Raw genomic sequence first — 20943 nt, 5'->3', positions numbered from 1 at the left:
CCTGCCCTCATGGAGCTTACAATCTAAGGAAAACTTTCCTGAAATTTCTGCTTTAGCTTTCATTCTATTTGCTGAAACATTATGTGTGATAATGAGGTTATCTACTGTAGCAGCATGTCAAACACATGGCCAATGCAAAACTTTCCTGGAACTTTGGAGTAACAGCGTAGCTTCACATTATAAATCACATAGCATATAAGATGCAACCTAGCTTTTATTGGCAGGAAGAACCTAGCTTTTATTGCCAATGAGTCCTATTTCTGGCATCATCATGCAGAAGTTGTGCAGGTTGGAACCAATGAGTGCTGCATCTATGATGCTAGCTCCTCCTGCAGCCTCCAATCCTTACTCAATGGGAATTCTTGAATGAACTCAGGAGGGGGTAAAGCTGCTGTACCAGCTCAGAGCAGCAGAGAGAGTGAGTCTTTAGGCGGTCTGTTGCTATAGTGACAGGAGCTGCCCAGTCTGCTATGTAGTACTAACAAAGCTTCACTTCTCAGATGCTGATGGGGACAACACAGAGAGAAAAGGAGGAGCAGAGGCATCTGTGTGCAATTATCCTGCTGCTGCCCCAGGTAAAATAACCTTTTATATTAATACCTGTGGCTTTTTTTTTTTTTTTCTTAGTGCGCTCTACGGTGGTACCTCATTACCACTGCATACCGGCTACAAGTAAGTGGTTCCCTGTCAATATAAGCTTTGTCATTGCCAGCATCTATCGCTGCAGACCTGGTATGCATTAGGAAGAGTGCAAGCAGGTTTATGAAACAGATCAGGAAGAAAACAATGGAACTGTCACCTTCTATAGTACACAAACATGAATCTGACAGGAAATATTGATCAGTTCAGTCTTGAATTTGCATTAGCCCGGGCTATGCTGTAGGAAAGCTATCCAGGTGTAAGTGTTGAATAAGCAACAACTAGGACTGTATACTGGGGGGAAAGCTGTAATGGCATTAGCATTGTGTAGAGATGGTTATTACTTGTGCTCCTGGGATGTAAGCTGTTTATGGAAATTGGAATTTAGAAAAGACTCCTTCTTTTAGAGGCTCTTAATGTTACCTTGAACAAAGGAAGCTCTGTATGCTCGCTGCTGCCACACTCCCTGTATTATTATTGTATTCATTATGATGTGCACAAAGGGAGGTTTATATGAATTGCAATGTCATATGTATTTCACTATGCCTGTGCAATAAACCAAACAAAGTCATTGTTCTGTGTCCGTAAATGTAATGATCTGTCATTTAGTAGGATCCTCCTGTTTGGCAAGATAAGGAAGGAGACTTGTGGTCTGGTGTGGTGCTGAAAGGAAAGCATCACTGCAATGTATGCAAAAGGGATATTGACCTGTTAGGAGAGAACCACCAAGGCAGCTGTTGGCGACCAGTCCTTAAAATGCTAACCATCGAGGCAGCTGTTGGTGACCGGTCCTTCTTAAAATGCTAACCATCAAGGCAGCTGTTGGCGACCGGTCCTTCTTAAAATGCTAAATGCCCGGATGTCATACTGACCCTCTGCATTCAATGACTCACAAGTTTGCAGATGTGGACTGCTGATTTTTCTTCAGCTTCTGACCTGCAGATCAGTCAATTTTGAAGGGTCAGCATAGCAGTAAGTCAATAGCATTTTCAATTTGAGGTCAGCAATGGCAGCCCTGTACTTTACTCATGATAGGTTTCCTTTAAAGTTTAAAGGTTCATATTACACAGAGTAATAATGATGAGAATGATTTTAAATCAATTTTACGGTCATCAGGTAAGTGAACTCCACAGCAGGTCAACTTGTTTTATAAGATTTGCTGGACATTATCATGATTTATAAGAATCATTTTACTAACATGCCTAAAGTAAAAGAAAAGGCTGATATAAATGAGATTGGTCCACTTTGTTAGGTGCAGTCACCAGCAATGTTTTATCTTGATTGTAAGCTCTAACAAGCAGGGCCCTCTGATTCCTCCTGTATTGAATTGTATTGCAACTGTACTGTCTGCCCTCATGTTGTAAAGTGATGTGCAAACTGTTGGCGCTATATAAATCCTGTATAATAACAATCTTGAAGAAAAATCGTATGACAATAAAATGACAACATGTGAATCTTAATTTATTATGATTAGTTATAATTTTTAGCAGTAGTTGTGATTAAACAATATGCAGTTTCATAAAGCCCCCATAATGGGCTACTCACAAGAGGTAGGCAGTATACAGGCTCATCAATATAGGTACACTTAGAGGGGTCTGTCCATCTGTTTCTCGAGTAGGAGTGTATCTCACGCTGTGGGGGAGAAAGCCAGAAGATGCTGGAGTGGCTCTGGGATCCAAGATGGAACGTAGCGTAGAGCGCAGCTTTGCGCGAGTAGTTCAGAGGGTGCAGACATCACAGGTCCCAAAATGATTTGCGACGTGCTTCAGAACATGCGCCGCGCTATGTTGGAGCATGCGTACTCCTTTTTCAGCTTTAATAAACTGCATTTAACATGCTACACTTATGCCCCGTACTCACGATCGGAAATGCCGCTAGAAAAACTCAGATGAGAGGTTTTGGTCGGAAAATGCAATTGTGTGTATGCTCCATCGGACTTTTGCTGGCGGAATTCCAGCCAGCAAAAGATTGAGGGCAGGTTCTCTATTTTTTGGTCGGAAAAAGTTCCTGTCCGAAAATGCGTTCATCTGTATGCAATTCGGACGTGCAAAAAAATCACGCATGCTTGGAAACAATTCGATGCATGCTCAGAAGCATTGAACTTCATTTTCTCGGCTCGTCGTAGTGTTCTTGACGGTCGTAAGTTCAGAAAACTTTTGTGTGACCTTGTGTATGCAAGGCAAGCTTGAGCGTAATCCCGTTGGAAAAGCCATCATACCTTTTTCCGACCAAAATTCCGATCGTGTGTATGCGGCATTAGTGGCGCTTTTATCTTCTCTCCTTGTCTGTTTACTAAAGAATGAGCTATGCTCTGGATTTTAAGCTGACACAAGTGTACTGACTTATACTGAGAATACTTTGGACTAACATTTGTGTGTTTGCTCTTGCGCCTATAACCCATTTTATTGTGATTTAACAATATGAAAGAGGTGTCTTACTTTATTCCTGTCAAGAGCTGCAATTTCTTTTTTAATACATCTTCCATTGCTTTCACTGTAGTAAAGTAATAAAACTAAGCATGTGGTTACTGCAATGTAGAGTGAATTTGCTGTTTGCAGTGCTTTCCTAAAAAAAAACTCACAAATCTCATCTTCTGTGAGTATAAGGGCAGGATGACATTTGCTGCTGTTTTCTTACAAGGAGCAGAGGGAATTAGCAAGTGAAAAAACAACCACATCTGTGATCCCTATATAGAGCACGTCTCCTAACTCTTGTTGTGTAAATGAATTCTCTACAGGTTAGATGAGAATTTTGCTTGGATACAGATGCAACACGAAGTATCGTAACACACTGATGTGTGATGTGCTACTCCTGCTGTGCATAATCAGTCCTCAACACTTTTTTTTCCATTTACCGAAATGGGAATCAGAAAGTGTCAAACAAAGAAGCATGAGGAGAGAACAGGGCACAGGAAATATAGGGACAATGCATCACAATATTAAACAGAAAAATTTATTTCCAGCACTTGTAAGGTCTTTTGCCAGCTAAATCTGATAATTTAAATATATGTAAATCCCCACTAAAATATTCTATACTCCTTTTTAACATGTTAAAGAGGAACTTCACTATACCTAGCTAAAACAAATTTTTTGCCAGGTAACAATTGTCCCTGTCTCAGAATTAAAAAAAATACATAACCTCTAGTCTAGTTGTTCAGTGTTGTTTTGCTTGCTGCTGAAGTTCCCCATGCATCCTTCTCCTAGCATGTCGCCATCTTGAAATTTCTGTTTGCACATGCGCGGATGTGCTGCAGATCTGTGCCTGATATTTGGAACCTGGCAAAGACCTGTGGGGTGTTTGTGCCTACTCGTGGGATTTCACGCATATGCAGACACACCGCAGGTCTGCCATGTATTTGGGACCTGGTAGACCTGCAGCGTGTCTATGCTATCACAAGATCCCACAAGTCATCCAGGTCCCACGATGCTTTGTCTCCAAGTGAAACACTTTCCTGGGATATGTAAGGTGGGCATCCCAGGGGGCAGTGTGTGTGGGGGGGTGATGTTTACGTAGGGTGACCAGACGTCCCCGATTTCTGGGGACAGTTCCCGGACTGAGGACACTGTCCTTGGAACCAGTCTGTCCCCAGATTTGTCCCTGGATTGCAAGGCGGTGAAGAGGCAGAGGGGGGCGGTCTGCCCCCAGTGCCACACATTGGCGGGTGTCAGGCCGGTGTCGACCGCTGTGTCAGATTTAATTTGAATCGCCGGGTGCCCGCCATCAGATAAAGTCCCGCCTCCTGGTATGGCTCCTTTGACGGACAGCACATTTGTCCAATGCTAGAACATGTTCTGCCTATCATAGGTGGGAGCCGTTACAGGAGGCGGGACTTATGTGACGGCGGACACCCAGCGATTAAAATTAAAGCTGACCCAGCGGGCGACGCCGACCTGTGTGAATGATCTGATGTGGGCACTGGTGAGGCTGCATTCCTGGGCACAGATGAGGCTGCATTGCTAAGCACTGGTGAGGCTGAGATGTGGGCACTGGTAAGGCTGAATTCCTGGGCACTGGTGAGGCTGAGATGTGGGCACAGGTGAGGCTGAATTCCTAGGCACTGTTGAGGCTGAGATGTGGGCATAGGTGAGGCTGCATTGCTGGGCATAAGTGAGGCCACATTGCTGGGCACTGGTGAGGCTGCATTCCTGGTCACTGGTGAGGCTGCATTCTTGGGCACTGGTGGGGCTGCATTCCTGGGCACTGGTGGGGCTGCATTCCTGGGCACTGGTGGGGCTGCATTCCTGGGCACTGGTGAGGCTGCATTGCTGGGCACTGGTGAGGCTGCATTGCTGGGCACTGGTAAGGCTGTATTGCTGGGCACTAGTGATGTTGAGATGTGGGCACTGGTGAGGCTGCATTCCTGGGCACTGGTGAGGCTGCATTCCTGGGCACTGGTGAGGCTGAGTTGTGGGCACAGGTGAGACTGCATTGATGGGAACTGATGAGGCTGCATAGATGGGCACAGCTGAGCCCTGCATTCTTTATTTTATCACACTCCTGAGCCCTGCATTCTTTATTTTATCACACTCCTTAGCCCTGCATTCTTAATGTAGTGCACTCCTTAGCCCTGCATTCTTTATGTAGCGCACTCCTGAGCCCTGCATTCTTTATGTAGCGCACTCCTGAGCCCTGCATTCTTTATGTAGCGCACTCCTGAGCCCTGCATTCTTTATGTAGCGCACACCTGAGCCCTACATTCTTTATGTAGCATTTTCTTGAGCGCTACTTAGCCCTGCATTCTTTATATAGCGCACACCTTAGCCCTGCATTATTTATGTAACGCACTGCTGAACTCTGCACTCTGTTTTTTCTCTATCTTTTCTTCATAACATTAGGTAGTCATATCTCAAAAAGAGTATCTTTTTTTATCTTTATTTATGGACAAAATGTGAGAAATAACGTATATATCATACAATCATTCCATAAACACATACCAAATACACTGCATATATCATTTGAGGAAAATATGCTTATAAAACAGTTTACCATTTGACAGTAAAAAAAATATGTCCCCGGATTTCATTTTAAAAATCTGGTCACCTTATGTTTACGTCATCCTCGTCAAGGTGAGGAATAAGAAGGAAATAGCAGCGCTTAACTAAAATAAAGGTATTTAGACAGCCAAACTGAAAAAAATATCTACTTTTGTGTTATGCCGCGTACACACGACCGGACTTTACGGCATACTTTGCCCGGCGGACTTTTCAACGGACTTTACGACAGACTTTCCGAATGAACGGACTTGCCTACACACGATCAACCAAAGTCCGACGGATTCGTACATGATGACATATGACCGGACTAAAACAAGGAAGTTCATAGCCAGTAGCCAATAGCTGCCCTAGCGTCGGTTTTTGTCCGTCGGACTAGCATACAGACGAGCGGACTTTTCGATCGGACTCGAGTCCATCGGATAGATTTGAAACATGTTTCAAATCTAAGTCCGTCAAACTTTTGAGAAAACAAAGTCCGCTGAAGCCCACACACGATCGAATTGTCCGACGAAATCCGGTACGCCGGACCAAGTATGCCGTAAAGTCCGATCGTGTGTACGCGGCATAAGAGGAAGGTGGTTGGGCCAAGCATATCAGATAAAGTCCATTTTCCAAGTGAAGGTCTGCTTTAATGTTAAGTGTAATTTTCAATGTTTTCACATGGAATACTAAATGCTTTCAATAAAATAATATTTGGTGATCCTGTCAAGTCCTTATTCGGATACTTTCTGTTATAGGGTGACAACAGTCTGCCCTGTCTCCCAAGTGTGTTCCTCTGTTGTCACTGTGGGGGTTATTTACTAAAACTGGAGAGTGCAAAATCTGGTGCAGCTCTGCATAGAAACCAATCAGCTTCCAGGTTTTATTGTCAGAGCTTAATTGAACAAGCTGAAGTTAGAAGCTGATTGTCTACCATGCACAGCTGCAACAGATTCTGAGTGCTCCAGTTTTAGTAAATCTCCCCCTCTGTCACAAGCTCCCCTAATGGAGACTAAAAGCAGTCATACTGACATACAGTATATTGCACATGTCTGTCATCATCAGAAAACCTGCTTTGAGAAATACCATGCAGATGTCAGTTGAGTGCATATGGATAGTAGACTATTGCAAGGAGGCTGCAGGAGATAAGCAGCACTGAGTTGAAGCAAAAATAATGAAAATAAGGTGGATAAAAGTATTTTATTCTCTAAAAATTATTGTTTATGATACACTGTGCTTTAGAAAACTACATGCGATTTAGTTAGTATAAGGAAATGATTCCAGATGACTGCACTTCCAATAATCCTTTTTATTGAAGCTTCATATGACAAGTTGTTGACAGATGGAGAAGGGGACAAAGAAGCCGACGCGTTTCATCCAAATGTTAGCCCTTAGTCATTACAACATTGGAAATGCAGCCGCCCGGACTCATTTCTTTATGTTACACAGCATGCGATCTGGGCTACACCTGACTAGTGTGTGTGGGGATAAGCTAGAGACTAACTCACCTTGAGCGGCTTTTTTTGTGCAATTTATTTAGTGTTTATATCTACTTTAACATTATAATTTCTGTTTTACAGTATTGCTAAAGTCTTATTAAATTCCAAGAAAATGGGGTGTTGGGTCCAAAGCTAAAATGGCCTGAACTTTCTAAGGGAGAGTTTATACCAATGTTTGTGCCCAGTTAGCAAAGAACCACTAGTTAGAGCTTACAAGCTTGTTGCATATTGACAAGATGTGCTGCAACAAGAAAAAAATTCTAATTAATGAAATCCTACCACAGCAGGCTGCATAAGGATAGAATGGATTTCATGTACACACTGGAAAATTGCTGTGCTAGGTTGACGAACACCTCCTCCCCTTACGTTACTCTCGTGATGATTACAATAATGCTTTAAATTGACTAGTTCCTTTTCACTCCACACAGTTATCATTGCTGCATAGAACGTGTGTATAAATGCTGGAGGTAGAGAAGTGTAGTGGAGTTGTTTCCTACAAAAAACATTGAAATATTCTCTTTGTTTTCCAGGCTGTACTTGCATAATTGGCTGCATCGAGCAACATGGACTTTTTTTTTACCTTCCCATTTGCTTTGCGCTAGAGATAAGCAAATCGATTTGTAGAATCAAGCCAATCAGACAATATCGGATTTTAGGCAATTCGCTACTGACAGATTCACTTAATGTAAAAGTAATGGTTTTGGATAGAGTTAAGTAAGGTTAGACCCTCTGCCAAGTTTTTATTGCAGTCTGTGTCTCAGCTGCAGAGATTCCCCCTTTTTGTCCTGGTGACCACTGAGACAAAAAGTGACTGGAAAGCCTAAGTTTTTGAGTTGTCATGAAGGCAAGATGTGAGTGGGAAGGAATCTTCCAATAGGGATGAAATCTTAGTGGCAGTTGTCTTATGTCTAGTACACACCATTCGTTTTTTGGGCTGATTGAAAAGAAACAGACAGGTCCGATCGAAACCACTGTACTAACAATCCAATGTTAGTACAGCTATCTCCCCTGCTGAGCTATTGTGTTCTGACAGGGGATGGCCCTCCCACCAGAACCCTCTGGTCAGCACTCTCAGCAATTGGCTGAGAGCGCTGATTGGGAGCCGGTCGGCTGCCATACAAATGGGCCGAAAATCTTTTTTTTTTTTTAACTGGCCGATGTCTCCAGACATTTGGCCCATGTGTATTAGGCTTAAACTGGGAATGTTTCTTATTTTTGGGAGATTTCCTTTCACTTCCTGCTGCTCCCACAAGACAGTAATTGAAGGTAAATCCCACCAGCAGCACTGTTTGCCCTGAGCATAAAAAGACCCTGTCATCAACTTTAAAAAAATTCTGGTAAAGACACAAAAAATCAAGTATTTTAAATGTGTGCTTGCAGTGGTTTTTCTTTTTCATAAATTAATATTTATTCACTTTCAATATGCCTTTGAATTTGCTATTAAATGTTACTACTCTTGAAGGGATGATTCCCTAGCATAGTCCCTTCCTCCTTGCAGCCCTCTCCTCTTTTGGGAGTGTCTAATTAGTCTTTGATGGCCTAGAAAATCTGCATAAAACCGGTCGTAGACAGTTCGAATCCCGGCCAGTTGAGCAGGGACTATGTATGGGCAGGCTTATTGTACCCAAGTTGATGTATTGATCAGCTTGTGTTCAACCAGCATGTGAAATTCTTTATGCAAATATTGCCAGCGGTTATAGTCTCTAGCAATAATCACTGTTCTCCCGCCCAGGATGGCTCCCCTGCCACCAGTGGCGGAACTACCAGGGTCGCAACTTTGGCACTTGCGATGGGGCCCTGGCATTCTGCTACTGTCGGGGGTCCCAGCGGGGTTACTATCGCATGGCTCTAAGCTGAGAGCGTGTCTCTCGTGAAACAGTACAGAGCCGGCATTGACATTAGTGCCTCCTATCAGTGTCCATTAGTGCCACCTATCAGTGCTCATCAATGCCTCCTGTCAGTGCAGCCTCTTCAGGTGCAGCCTGTCAGTACTCATCAGTGCCGTCTGTCTTCACAGCACGGCTCTGTGCTGAGAGCGTGTCTCTCATGGAACAGCACAGAGCTGGCATTGACAGTCCTATCTCCCCCTCAGTTTGTCCTCTCTTGCACGGAATGCGAGAGGACACAGCCGATCTGCTACGTCTTCTAACCCCCTCCCCTCTCTGTGTGTGCTCCGTGAGTCCGCGAGAAGTGTGAGCTCATTAGCTTCACACTTTACTGCCCGCAGAGCACACACGGGGGGGGGGGGGGGGAGATGGAGTAGATCGGCTGTGTCCTCTCTCCCATGCAAGAGAGGACGAACTGAGGGGGAGATAGAACTGCCAGCTCTGTGTTGTTCCATGAGAGATACGCTCTCAGCACAGAGCCATGCGTGGGAAGACAAACGGCACTGATGAGTACTGACAGGCTGCATCTGAAGAGGCTGCACTGACAGGAGGCATTGATGAGCACTGATAGGAGGCACTAATGGACACTGATAGTAAGCATTCATTGGCACTAAGGAGGCACTAATGGGCACTGATAGGAGGCATTGATGGGCACTGATAGGAGGTATTGATGGGCACTGATAGAAGGCACTAATGGGCACTGACAGGAGGCATTGATGAGCACTGATAGGAGGCACTAATGGGCACTGATAGGAGGCACTGATAGGAGGCACTAATGGGCACTGATAGGAGGCACTAATGGGTACTGATAGACCGCATTGATGAGCACTGATAGGAGGCACTAATGTGCACTGATAGGCTGCACTGATGAGCACTAATAGGTGGCATTTATGGGCACCGATAGGTGGCCCTGATGGGCATTGATGAGCACTGATAATCAGAACTCATAGGCTGCACTGATGGGCACTGATGAACACTGATGGGCAGAATTCATAGGCAGGATTGGTGAGCACTGATAGGTGGCACTGATAGGCAGCATTGATGAGCAGTGATAGGCTGCATTGATGAGCACTAATAGGCAGCTTTGATGGGCATTGGGCACTGATAGGTAGCACTGATAGATACTGATAGGTGGCATTGATGAGGACTGATAGGCGGCACTGATGAGCGTTGATAGGCAGCATTGATAAGCACTGATAGATGCTGACAGGCAGCATTGATGAGCACTGATAGATGGCACTGATGGGCAGCATTGAAGAGCACTGATAGGTGGCACTGATGGACACTGTTAGGTGGCACAGATGATTGGGGCACTGATTATCAGTGTAAACAATTTACTGACATTCTTCACGGTTAACGGCAGTCCCTTCCACACACAGACACAGCGTGGAAGGAAAGGGCTGCAGATAACCAGCAAGTCTGTTTACATGTAAGCAGCTGATCACATGGTAAAGAGCCTCTCTGATTGCACTGGATGCATGTCACAGGGGGCACACGGGAGGCAGGGTTTTGGGAGGAAGGTTGTAGTTACGCCTCTGCCTGCCCCTCCCCGCCAGTGTTGACAAACCCCCGCCACCCCCCATCCCCCCCCCCCCCCCCCCCCAAGTGAAATTTACTGTCAAGACGCCAAAATTTACAAGCAGCACCAATTTTTTACTGACACTGCAAAAAAGTACCTAAAATGGCTGTTTTCTGTGCTAAACTGTGCATCTATTAGTATTTAAACTATAAGCATGTAGCTAGTGCTATTAGCAATGTGTTTAAGTTCAACAACAACAAGTCAAAAACCAAATTTCTCTATTTACATCAAGGTCAGGTTAATATAACCCAGCCAGCACACAGTGCAAGGGAGAACTCTGCAGACTTTAATGTAAAGGACAATGCCACAGATCATGATCTAAGGGGGAACTCTGATGTAAGGGGGGGGGCTCTGCGCTCCCCTTTACATTAGAGTTCCCACTTACATCAGGGTCTGCAGAATTGTCCTTTACATCAGGGTCCACAGAGTTCTCCCTTGCACTATAAGAGGAAATCCTGCAGACTCTGGTGTAAAGGGGAAAACTGTAACGCTAAAAAGGGGGGGACTCCAGTGACCAGAGATTACCTTCTGCAGAGTGAATACACTAAGGTAACGGGGGGGGGGGGGGTTACTGATATAAGGGGGAACCTTTATTTCAGTGCCCCCATACATTATTGTGTTGACTCCCCCCCTTACATGACCCCTCCTCAGACTGACCTCCTCTCAGATGCACCGTGCAGTGCTCAGTCAGGCAACTCCAGCTTGGCAGCTCTGGTTTTACCATATAGTCTCCTCTAACAGTCCACAAACATCTGACTTCTCTCGTGATCCCCAATCTGGCGGCGCTCCCACTCTTGACTCCTCTCCAGGCTCCCCCTCAGAGACTGCAGACATGATAAAAAATGAGATGGTCAAAGATTGCAGACATGATAAAAGACAAGAGATGGTCAGAGATTGCAGACATGGTACAGGAAATGGTCTGAGATTGCAGACATGGTACAGGAAATGGTCAGAAATTGCAGACGTGTTACAGGAGATGGGCACAGATTGCAGACATGGTACAGGAGATGGTCAGAGATAAGCAGACATGATACAGGAGATGGTCAGGGGAAACGGACATGGCACAGTACATGGTCAGAGGATATGGACATGGCACAGGACATGGACATGGCACAGGTGGTCAGAGGATATGAACAGCATACAGGAGATGGTTAGAGGCTGCGGACAGGATACAGGAGATGGCTAGAGGCTGCAGACAGGATACAGGAGATGGCTAGGGGCTGCGGACAGGATACAGGAGATGGCTAGAAGCTGCGGACAGGATAAAGGAGATGGATAGAGGCTGCGGACAGGATACAGGAGATGGTCATGTGGACAGGATACAGGAGATGGTCATGCGGACAGGATACAGCCATGCGGACAGGATACAGGAGATGGTCATGCGGACAGGATACAGCCATGCGGACAGGATACAGGAGATGGTCATGTGGACAGGATACAGTCATGCGGACAGGATATAGGAGATGGTCATGCGGACAGGATACAGGAGGTGGTCATGAAGACAGGATACAGTGCAGACAGGATACAGGAGTTAGCAGAGAGACAGCAGACAGAGATTGCATACAATGATTTTGTACAATCTCACCACTGTCATTTTTGTCTGGAAACTGCTGCCTGTGCCTGTCTCTGGCAGCCAGTCAAGCAATGGATGGATGTTGCAGCCAGGCCAGGGGTCCAATGGTGGGACTCAGTTCAAGACAATTTGGCTTGTAACTATGCATGCACAGCTACACACCACACACTCACCAGGGGGCTGCAGCCAGGGCAGGGTGTGGCGCTAGGTTCTGGCCAGTGGCACTGTCAGGGGGCCTTATATGTCCATGCATAGGGTCGGCCCGGCCAGGTCCACAGTGCCCTGTGCTGTCCATTTCTCATTACGCGGTGCTGCTGGTGCCTCCACCTCCATTGCACTGTCCGGCGTGACACTCCGTCTGGCTCGGCTCCTGGCATTTTAGGCCGGTGTTCGCTTGCGGCATGACATCAGCAGGGGGGAGCCAGGCAGCGCGGGGTGGGCTCTTGATCGGATTGTCTCTGGGATTTCCAGAGTTGGCGCTGCGCATGCGCAGTTCTCATCTGAGCCTGTCGCAGCCATTTTTACTGGCACCGTTCGGCTCCTACAGACATTTACAGGCACCGGAAAAGTGCCCTGTTTTTACGGGCTGCCCGTAAATCTACGGATGGTTGGCAACACTGCTCCCCGCTGGGAGATCACGATAGCTTGGCAGGAGGGATTTTCCCATTAATGTTGACTGTGTTAATGGGGGAATCAAGCGATTTTCTTTCCTGCAACCTGTGGTTGTCTTAAGGTTTGATTTTGGGTCTGATGTTTACTTTTCTGAAAAGAGACGAGGGCAAGCGGTTGCATTTGGAGAAAGGGTGGATTTCTCTTCCACATTGACCCCCAAAACACTGGAGGGCTAGTGGATACTCTTAAGTGGGATACACACTATAAGAAAATCGGGCGAACAATCGTCTGATTTTCCTTGTTGTTTCACAGCAAGTCGGAACCAAGAAAAGAACTGAGAAAAGAACCGAGAAAAGTATGAAAATTCTCGTACGTCAAAGGCTTTTTTTTTTTTGTTTATTGCTTCTAATCGTGCGCAGTCTTTTGTTTCTTTTTTTTTTTTTTTTTCCTACGAAAATCGTATGAAAACAATATACACTCAACGAAAATCGTTTTTTCTGGTCCTGTGCAATAAAAATGTTGGAGTTTGTCCCTTCAGAAATTTTCGTTCGGAAGGTTGGAATCGGCTGTCGAAAGTTGTGTACACACTATCAGAAAATTGTACGATCGTTCATCGGATGAAAATATTTGCCTGATTTTCTTATAGTGTGTTTTCAAGCCTTAAGTTTGGTCTCTCCTTTTGCCTGTTTGGCAAGAGTAGCACTTACAGGAGCACTTGCCCCAGTCATTATAACTCTCTGGACCACAGAGACATTCTAGTTTCCCCAGCCACAACAAGAAGTGATCGCCTCAGCCCATAACAACCAAGCACATATTAGAAATCTTCATTTCTAGTGTAGAACAAGGTATCGGCAAATGCAATTACCTTGACATACCCCTATTATAAACATGGAGGGCTAAATTGTAAGTCCTTGTCCATACAGGTTCTGGATGTAAAAGTTAAAGTTTGTGAAGGAATTGAGCCATTTGGTAAACACATAATGAGAGCACACAGTAAAAGAAAGATGAAAAAAAATCACAACTGTGATCATGTCCTTTGCCTTCTCTAGGGGATTTCCAGCATTCGAGACACAGCTCCAGGTTTTATGGCTATTTAGTCTAGCGTGATGATAATGTTTTTTATACTATTTGGGTTCACGCATGACTTGTTTTGTCAACATAATATTTAATGTAATAGAATGCACAAAATAGATATTGAATAAGCCAATGGCAGAGCCCATTGAGCAGATGGGAAAGTGAAACACTGTGTAATACAGTGTATGATAAAGGTGGATTGCATGCAGTCATACTAGAATTTCCCCATCTGCCTCAATGTACACATTACCCTTTCTTCTGCTTCGCACACTCCATGGGGAGTCCCACAACTGTTACTGAACTGTTCATAATGATCTTAGAAATCTCTAGAGGTAATCTGTAATGATTACACAATTGTGTATGATGTAACCTACAGTCAAGTTTCTACCCACAATGACACTCAGTTATAACTTTGCTTGCAAGTCATTTTCAACCTATAATTGTGGTGGACCGTGTGTGCTGTGGTTATTGTAAGGACCAGTGGTACAGTGTGTGGTGTGGTCATTCTGGGTACCAGCTGGATGGTAAATGCTATGAACAGAGTGGGAACCAGTGGGTCTGAGTGTGGCATGAACATTGCAAGCAAGCAGATTTGTTTTGTAAACAAAATTATGTGATCACTATCAGTGGTGGCCAGTGGACAATTTTTTGGGGGGTCAGCAAGCAGTATGCCACACCCCCCCCCCCGTCGGTCGGTAGGTTGGTCGGCACTTACCCCCATCACCGGCGGCTACCCCTGCTCGGCACAGGCTTCCCCTGCTCGGGAGCCTCCCATTCTCCTGCTGTTCTCCTGCGGCCTCCTATTCTCTGGGTCATGACGGCGGCGGCTTATGTTTCCTCCCTCCTCCTCGGAGGCCAATCGGGAGTCTTCTCTTTTTGACCAATCAGAAAACAGGTCTCACACCTGCTTCTGATTGGCCGGATTGAGGATCAGTGTTTCAACAGTGGATATTCATTCGCTGTTGTAAGACACCTGGGTGGGCTCCAGACGCATCCCCTGCGACCCGAGCCCAGACGATTTTTGAAGCCTATTAGAGCCTCTGGCGCTATTTAGGTGCTTTAAAAAAAAAAAAAAAGCTAATGTAATTCATGCACCTGGTGCCCTGAAATGGGCCAGACGCGTGAATAGGGGGTGGCCGCGGCAGCCATGGATAGATTTATGCTATGCATGAATCTATCCACTGCATATAGGGGGGGTGAAGTGGAGAGAGGGGGCGCACCCGGGTGCCCCTAATGGATGGGCCGCCACTGATCACTATGATTACCTATCATAGTGATCACATGATAGAAAACAAATCAGGGTAGTTCCCAAACATTAGGAGCCCGCTGCACACAGCATTGTGTGTAGGAATGTAAAATGTATCTAAATGCAAAAACACTGGAGAGACAGGTGAGGCTCTTTACAGGCGCTATGCAGGCACTAATTTTAGCGCATGTTAAGCACCTCGGTGTGAAAGGGGTCTAAGTGGAAGAATGGGTTTGATAATAAAGTTGACAATGCCTCCACCCAGGATAGGGTCTCTGTAAACAGAGGAGATTCCCTTCCTGGAAATGTAACCAGTAATCTAATCAAAGTAATTGGGACCAGAGGAACTACTGCAACCAGCATACCACATTAACCATAAATATGGAAGTAATACAAGCTTTATATGAGAAGACATTAAAAACAGTACATTTATCCAATGTACAAACAGGTATTACCGGCAAAAGGGCCCAATAGGAGTCCTGGTGAAATTGTGCACAAATACCTGGGTATATATAGTTATTAATAGAAATATCTTCAGATGAATGTTGCAACAAAGTCCAGTTGTGGGGGTCCCTAAAGTTGGTGTAGTGTCTGTCTTTGTGTCGAAGACCTAAAGATAAGATCAGCGCACATGGAGGATCCTCTAACTGTTGTCCAACCAGGCTGGTATGGAGCTTCTCACCAGCAGGAACTGTGGTGTGTTACTAGAACTGTGCCACTGGAACTCAGAGTCAGTATATCTACTCTTCACTTTAGTCCCTCCCTTATAGTTTCTAATCTGACATACAACTGGACATCTAAGCTAATGATCCAGAAGTGGTCACCAAATGCCTAACCTGGCTATAGCCTATGCTGGTTATCAATCTAAAACTAGCTATATAATCCCAGAACAGAAGGGACAGGGTTAACTAGATAAACGGGAGCTTCATATAAATTATAATGCAATAAATAATATTGGGAGATGACCACTGCACATACAGTGGCACAGACCTAGCTATCTCGAATTGTGCATGTGAAATAATACCAGATAGATAGGTAGATAAAAATGTGTAAGTAACAAATTGTGCCATAATTAAAAGGGCCACCAAACTAAAGCAAAATGATCTCCTTAGAGGAAAAGTATCAAATTTCAGATTGGTTTATGAATCCCCTCAGAAGAGATTATGTGACCAAATGCCTAAACCCTTGCACATGAGAACAGTATTGCAAAGAATTTCAAGCAGTGTTTTCTCCAGAATAGATACGTATTTCAGCCCTGCAGTATAGATTATCTTTACCACAGAACGTCAGCAAATTCATTTCTTACATGGAGGATGAAGAAAATCATGAAAACAAAGGATCCTAACTGCAAAACCTCTGGGCATCAGTTTTTTGCCAAGACAAAAGAGATAAAAGATGTAACAAGAGCTCTCAGCATGCGATCAGCACTAGGCTCCATGGCAGGGCCGACTTAATAGCATCATGTGCCCCTGGGCAAAGTAATGCTTTGGGACCCCTACAATGGAGACAGTGCAGGTAAACAGACATCAAGTAGGTAGGAGGCAGACAAGCTGAGCTTCCCCTTTTGGGTGGAGCCCCGCATTAACAACATGAACAATTCATTCTGTACAGCAAAGAAACAGTGGGAAAATACTACATACATAAAGTAACAAAGCTGTAATGTGCAAATAATATATCTGCTATAATGAGCTCAGGACAGTTGTAACAAGTATAGACACGACCACCAATAAAAATCATGAGGCACCATCCAGCCTGACAGGGCCTCAGATACCACCAACATTGTAACCCCTTTACATCTACTTATGTACATCCAGCACTCCTAACTCCGCCCAACCAACCCCCCACACACAAACACACACACACACCAGGTTTCCCTCTACCATTGTTATCCTGTTACCACCTTCACACCCCCTGGATTCTCAACCCCAAATACCTCCCCAGCACTATGGCCCCTCTACACCCCAGATATCCCCCCAGCACTCTGACCCCTCTACATCCCAGATATCCCCCCCAGCACTCTGACCCCTCTGCATCCCAGATATCCCCCCCCCAGCTCTCTGACCCCTCTACATCCTAGATACCCCCCAGCACAGTGACCCCTCTACACCACGGATATCCCCACAGCACTCTGACCCCTCTACATCCCAGATATCCCCCTAGCACTCTGACCCCTCTACATCCCAGATATCCCCCCAGCACTCTGACCCCTCTACATCCCAGATATACCCCCAGCACTCTGACCCCACTACATCCCAGATATCTCCCTAGCACTGTGACCCCTCCACTCCCCAGCTATCCCCCCAGCACTCTGACCCCTCTACACTGTGTTGCCAACCGCCAGTATTTTTACTGGCAGACAGTAACTTTTCTCCTGCCAGTAAATGCCAGTGAAAGAAAAAGATTGCCAGTAAAAAATATGGCTGTGACACTTGGCCAAGACCATCTGAGTGCCTGCTACAGTGTGTTCGGATTGTGCCGGCAGTGTCTCGAGTGAAGCCATGGTGCAAGGGAATGGAGCAGCAGAAGCCTCATGTGCAGGTCTGCGGAGCGGGAGGAAAGCAATCCAGGAGTGGACTGAAGGGACCACCTGGCATGGAGAGAGAGGGTCACTGTGAATCAGAAGGGGGCATGTCATGTCGGGGAGGTGTCATCATCATCTGTACTGCTTCACACTGTTGTCAGTGTCACTGTGAGACAATTTAATGTGTGTGCCACTCATTCTAATTTCTTGCCCTCTCAATTTCTGTTCCTGAGCTACTTATTTACTATATTGAAAATAAAATAAGAAATATGTTTTTGCCTTAATATCTACCTTAAATCACATTGCTAATTGCATATTGTACTTGTTTGTAGCCTAAATACTGAAATTTGCACTTAAAACTGTAATTTTGTAACTTTTGGATATGCCAGTAAAAACTTGACTATGCCAGTAAATTTTGGGTGTCGTGTCAGTAAATTTCAATCTGGTAGGTTGACAACACTGCCTCTACATCTCAGATATCCCCCCAGAACTCTGACCCCTCTACATCCCACATATCCCCCCAGCACTCTGACCCCTCTACATCCCAGATATCCCCCCAGCACTCTTATCCCTCTACAGGTGGCGCAGAAACCTGTTCGCAGTCTACCTGTCACATGCCTGCGGTCGACAAGTAGACTGCAATCGACGGGTTACCGACCCCCTGCTGTAGGATAACTGGGTACAGCATATTATTTGATTTATTAGATCAATTATCAAAGTATACCTAAACCCAAGAATAAAAAGTTAATATTTTGCGTCTTCCTAGTCATTAGATCATTAGATGTGGTGGCTGTGTTAGTTTTTTTCTTAATTTTTACCTGGCAATTCAGCCTGGAGCTCCCCTCCTGTCCTAGAGTGACAACACTCACTTACAGCAATGTGCCTATGAAGGAGTAGCATCGTTAAACTATTAAAGAAAGTTTGTTAGCACAGCTGTCCCTTTTTTGGAACAAAGTTTTACCTCGTTCCTCCTAATTTGTCCCTCATTTTGGTCTGATGCATATACCTGTATAAAATACACTATTTCTATATCAAAAAGTGTTTTAAAATGCTAAACCTTTTATCCAATTTCCAAATTGTTGTTTTAGTACATGTCAAAAGCCAGTATGAAGAAGTAGTAGTGGTAAAAGAAAAGCACATGTGGGTTTAACCAATTGGTTTCAATGTATAATATTTCTGTATGTAACAGGAGTATGGCAGGGGTGTGACCTTTGCCTACATACTTATTGCTATAAGTTGTCCCTCTTCCTCAACTCAGGTTGTGTTAGCACTACAGATCACCTTACTCTCTCCTCATCCATAACATGGGGGGAGGGTAGTTCTGGAGGTCACAGAGTTACCCTGGCAGGACTTAAAAGATCCTTCGGAATTTCAGTGTTTTAGGCTCGGTTCACATATATGCAAATTGAATGCATTTTGAACCGCGTTCATTTCACGTGACATGTGAACCAGCAGCCTTATCTATGGAGCTGGTTCACATACCTGTCAGCAGGTCACGGTCTGTTTTAAAAAAGAGTCCCGTGCATTTTTCAGTCTGGTTAAGGTGCGATTTCAAGTAAATATTTGCACCTGAACCGGTGAACAAAAGTGCACCAGACTCCTTTTAACCACTTTCCGCCCGGCCTAGCAGGCGTCCAGCAGGATAACATGCTGGCGCGCGCCCACAGGGTCACGCATCGCGGCAATCGCAGTAAGAAGCCTCTGACAGCGGCTTCTTACCACGTGATCAGCTGTAACCAATCACAGCTAATCGTCGTGTGAACCAGGAAGTGCTGGTAAATGGCATTCCTCGGTTCGCGCTGACAGGGAGAGCTGATCGGTGGCTCTCCCTTTCAGAGGGGAGGGGTCTGTGCTGATAATCAGCACATTGATTATCAGCACAGCCCCATCAGATGTGCCACCACAGCTGCGAAAAAGGTGCCCATCAGCTGCCAGTCAATGCCTCATCAGAAACAGCTTTAGGTGCCCATCACAGTGCCCATCACAGTGCCAATCAGTGCCCTACAGTAACACCTGTCAGAACCTCATCAGTACCTCATCATCAGTGCTGCCCATGAGTGCCACTTGTCAGTGCCAATCAGTGCCGCCTGTCAGTGACCATCACAGCCGCCTGTCAGTGCCCATCAATTCTAATTATCAGTGCCAACTCATCAGTGCCCATCAGTGCCACCTCATCAGTGCCCATCAATGAAGGAGAAAACAACATTTTTTAACCGAAATGAAGAAAAACTTTTTTTTTTTTTCACAAATTTCAGTCTTTTTTAGTTTGTTTAGAAAAAAAATAAAAACCCCAGTGGTGATCAAATACCACTAAAAGAAAGCTCTATATGTGGGAAGAAAATGATAAAAATTTAGTTTGGGTACAGCATTGCATGACTGAGTAAATGCCATTCAAAGTGCGACAGCACTGAAAGCTGAAAATTGTCCTGGGCAGGAAGGGGCGAAATTGCCTGGTATTGAAGTGGTTAAAAAACACAGGGAAACCGTGGCCAGACATATGTGAACCGAGCGTAGGAAGCACTGCATTGTCATCTGTCCCTAGGAAATTCTGAGTTCACTGGATTTCTGGGAGGATCAGCAGGTAGTTTTACGCATTTATTGAACAGATATAGCAAAATGCTTTCATTGATATATTTAAAATACTAAAATGTAGATAATAAAATAAATTCAATATTAAAGTGGTATTAAAGCTTTGTTTTGTTTTTTTTAAACACTTACCTGCAAATACTTACCTGCACTTTGGGTTTTGCACAGAGCAGCTCCAATCCTTTTCTTTTTGGGTCCCCCACTGGAGCTCCTCCCCCTCGAGCAGTACCCCCAGAGAAAGCCGCTTTCCCTTGGGGCACCGCTGTGTGCTCGCTCCCGAGCCGCTGCTTAGACAAATAGAGTTAGGGCTCAACCCCGCCCCCACTCTCTCCTCACTAGCTCAGTGGTTGTGAAGCTGTGGGTCATTTGCAGCACCGCCCCATTCAGTTGCAATGGGTCATGCTTGGTGGGCAGTATCGCTCATAGAGCATGACAGGAGGTATAATTCCTGCTGTGGCCATGGCATGTGTACTTGTCCAGCCGCAGCCTCTGCAGCAAAAAGAGTAGTGATTGAGGGGTAGTAAAAAAGTGACTCAACTGATGGATTTTACCACCAACCCCCAGCCACCCCTACAAGTGTAAGGGCTCTTTCACACGGGGCGGATCAGTGATGATCCGCCCCGTGAACACCCGCTTGCTCAGCGGGGATCGCTCCGGCGATCCGCTCCGGCGATCCCCGCTGAGCAGGAAAATGACAGGTCCGTCGCTGCACATTGTGCAGCGACGGACCTGTCAGAGCGCCGCTCTCCCCTATG

General features: G+C 45.3%; 1 protein-coding gene across 1 annotated transcript in view; it reads left to right on the top strand.

Annotated features, from left to right (window-relative positions):
* Window positions 1-353: 353 nt before the first annotated feature.
* Window positions 354-20943, top strand: part of RNF182 (ring finger protein 182) — a 100862-nt gene continuing 80272 nt past the window's right edge. The window contains exon 1 of the mRNA XM_073631093.1: window positions 354-575. The gene's annotated coding sequence lies outside the window, so the exon portion shown is untranslated. The remainder of the gene's footprint in view (window positions 576-20943) is intronic.

This window comes from Aquarana catesbeiana, linkage group LG05 (genome assembly GCF_042186555.1).
Source record: "Aquarana catesbeiana isolate 2022-GZ linkage group LG05, ASM4218655v1, whole genome shotgun sequence".
In the NCBI taxonomy this organism is placed as follows: domain Eukaryota; kingdom Metazoa; phylum Chordata; class Amphibia; order Anura; family Ranidae; genus Aquarana; species Aquarana catesbeiana.
This window is presented reverse-complemented; position numbering and strand designations above follow the sequence as displayed.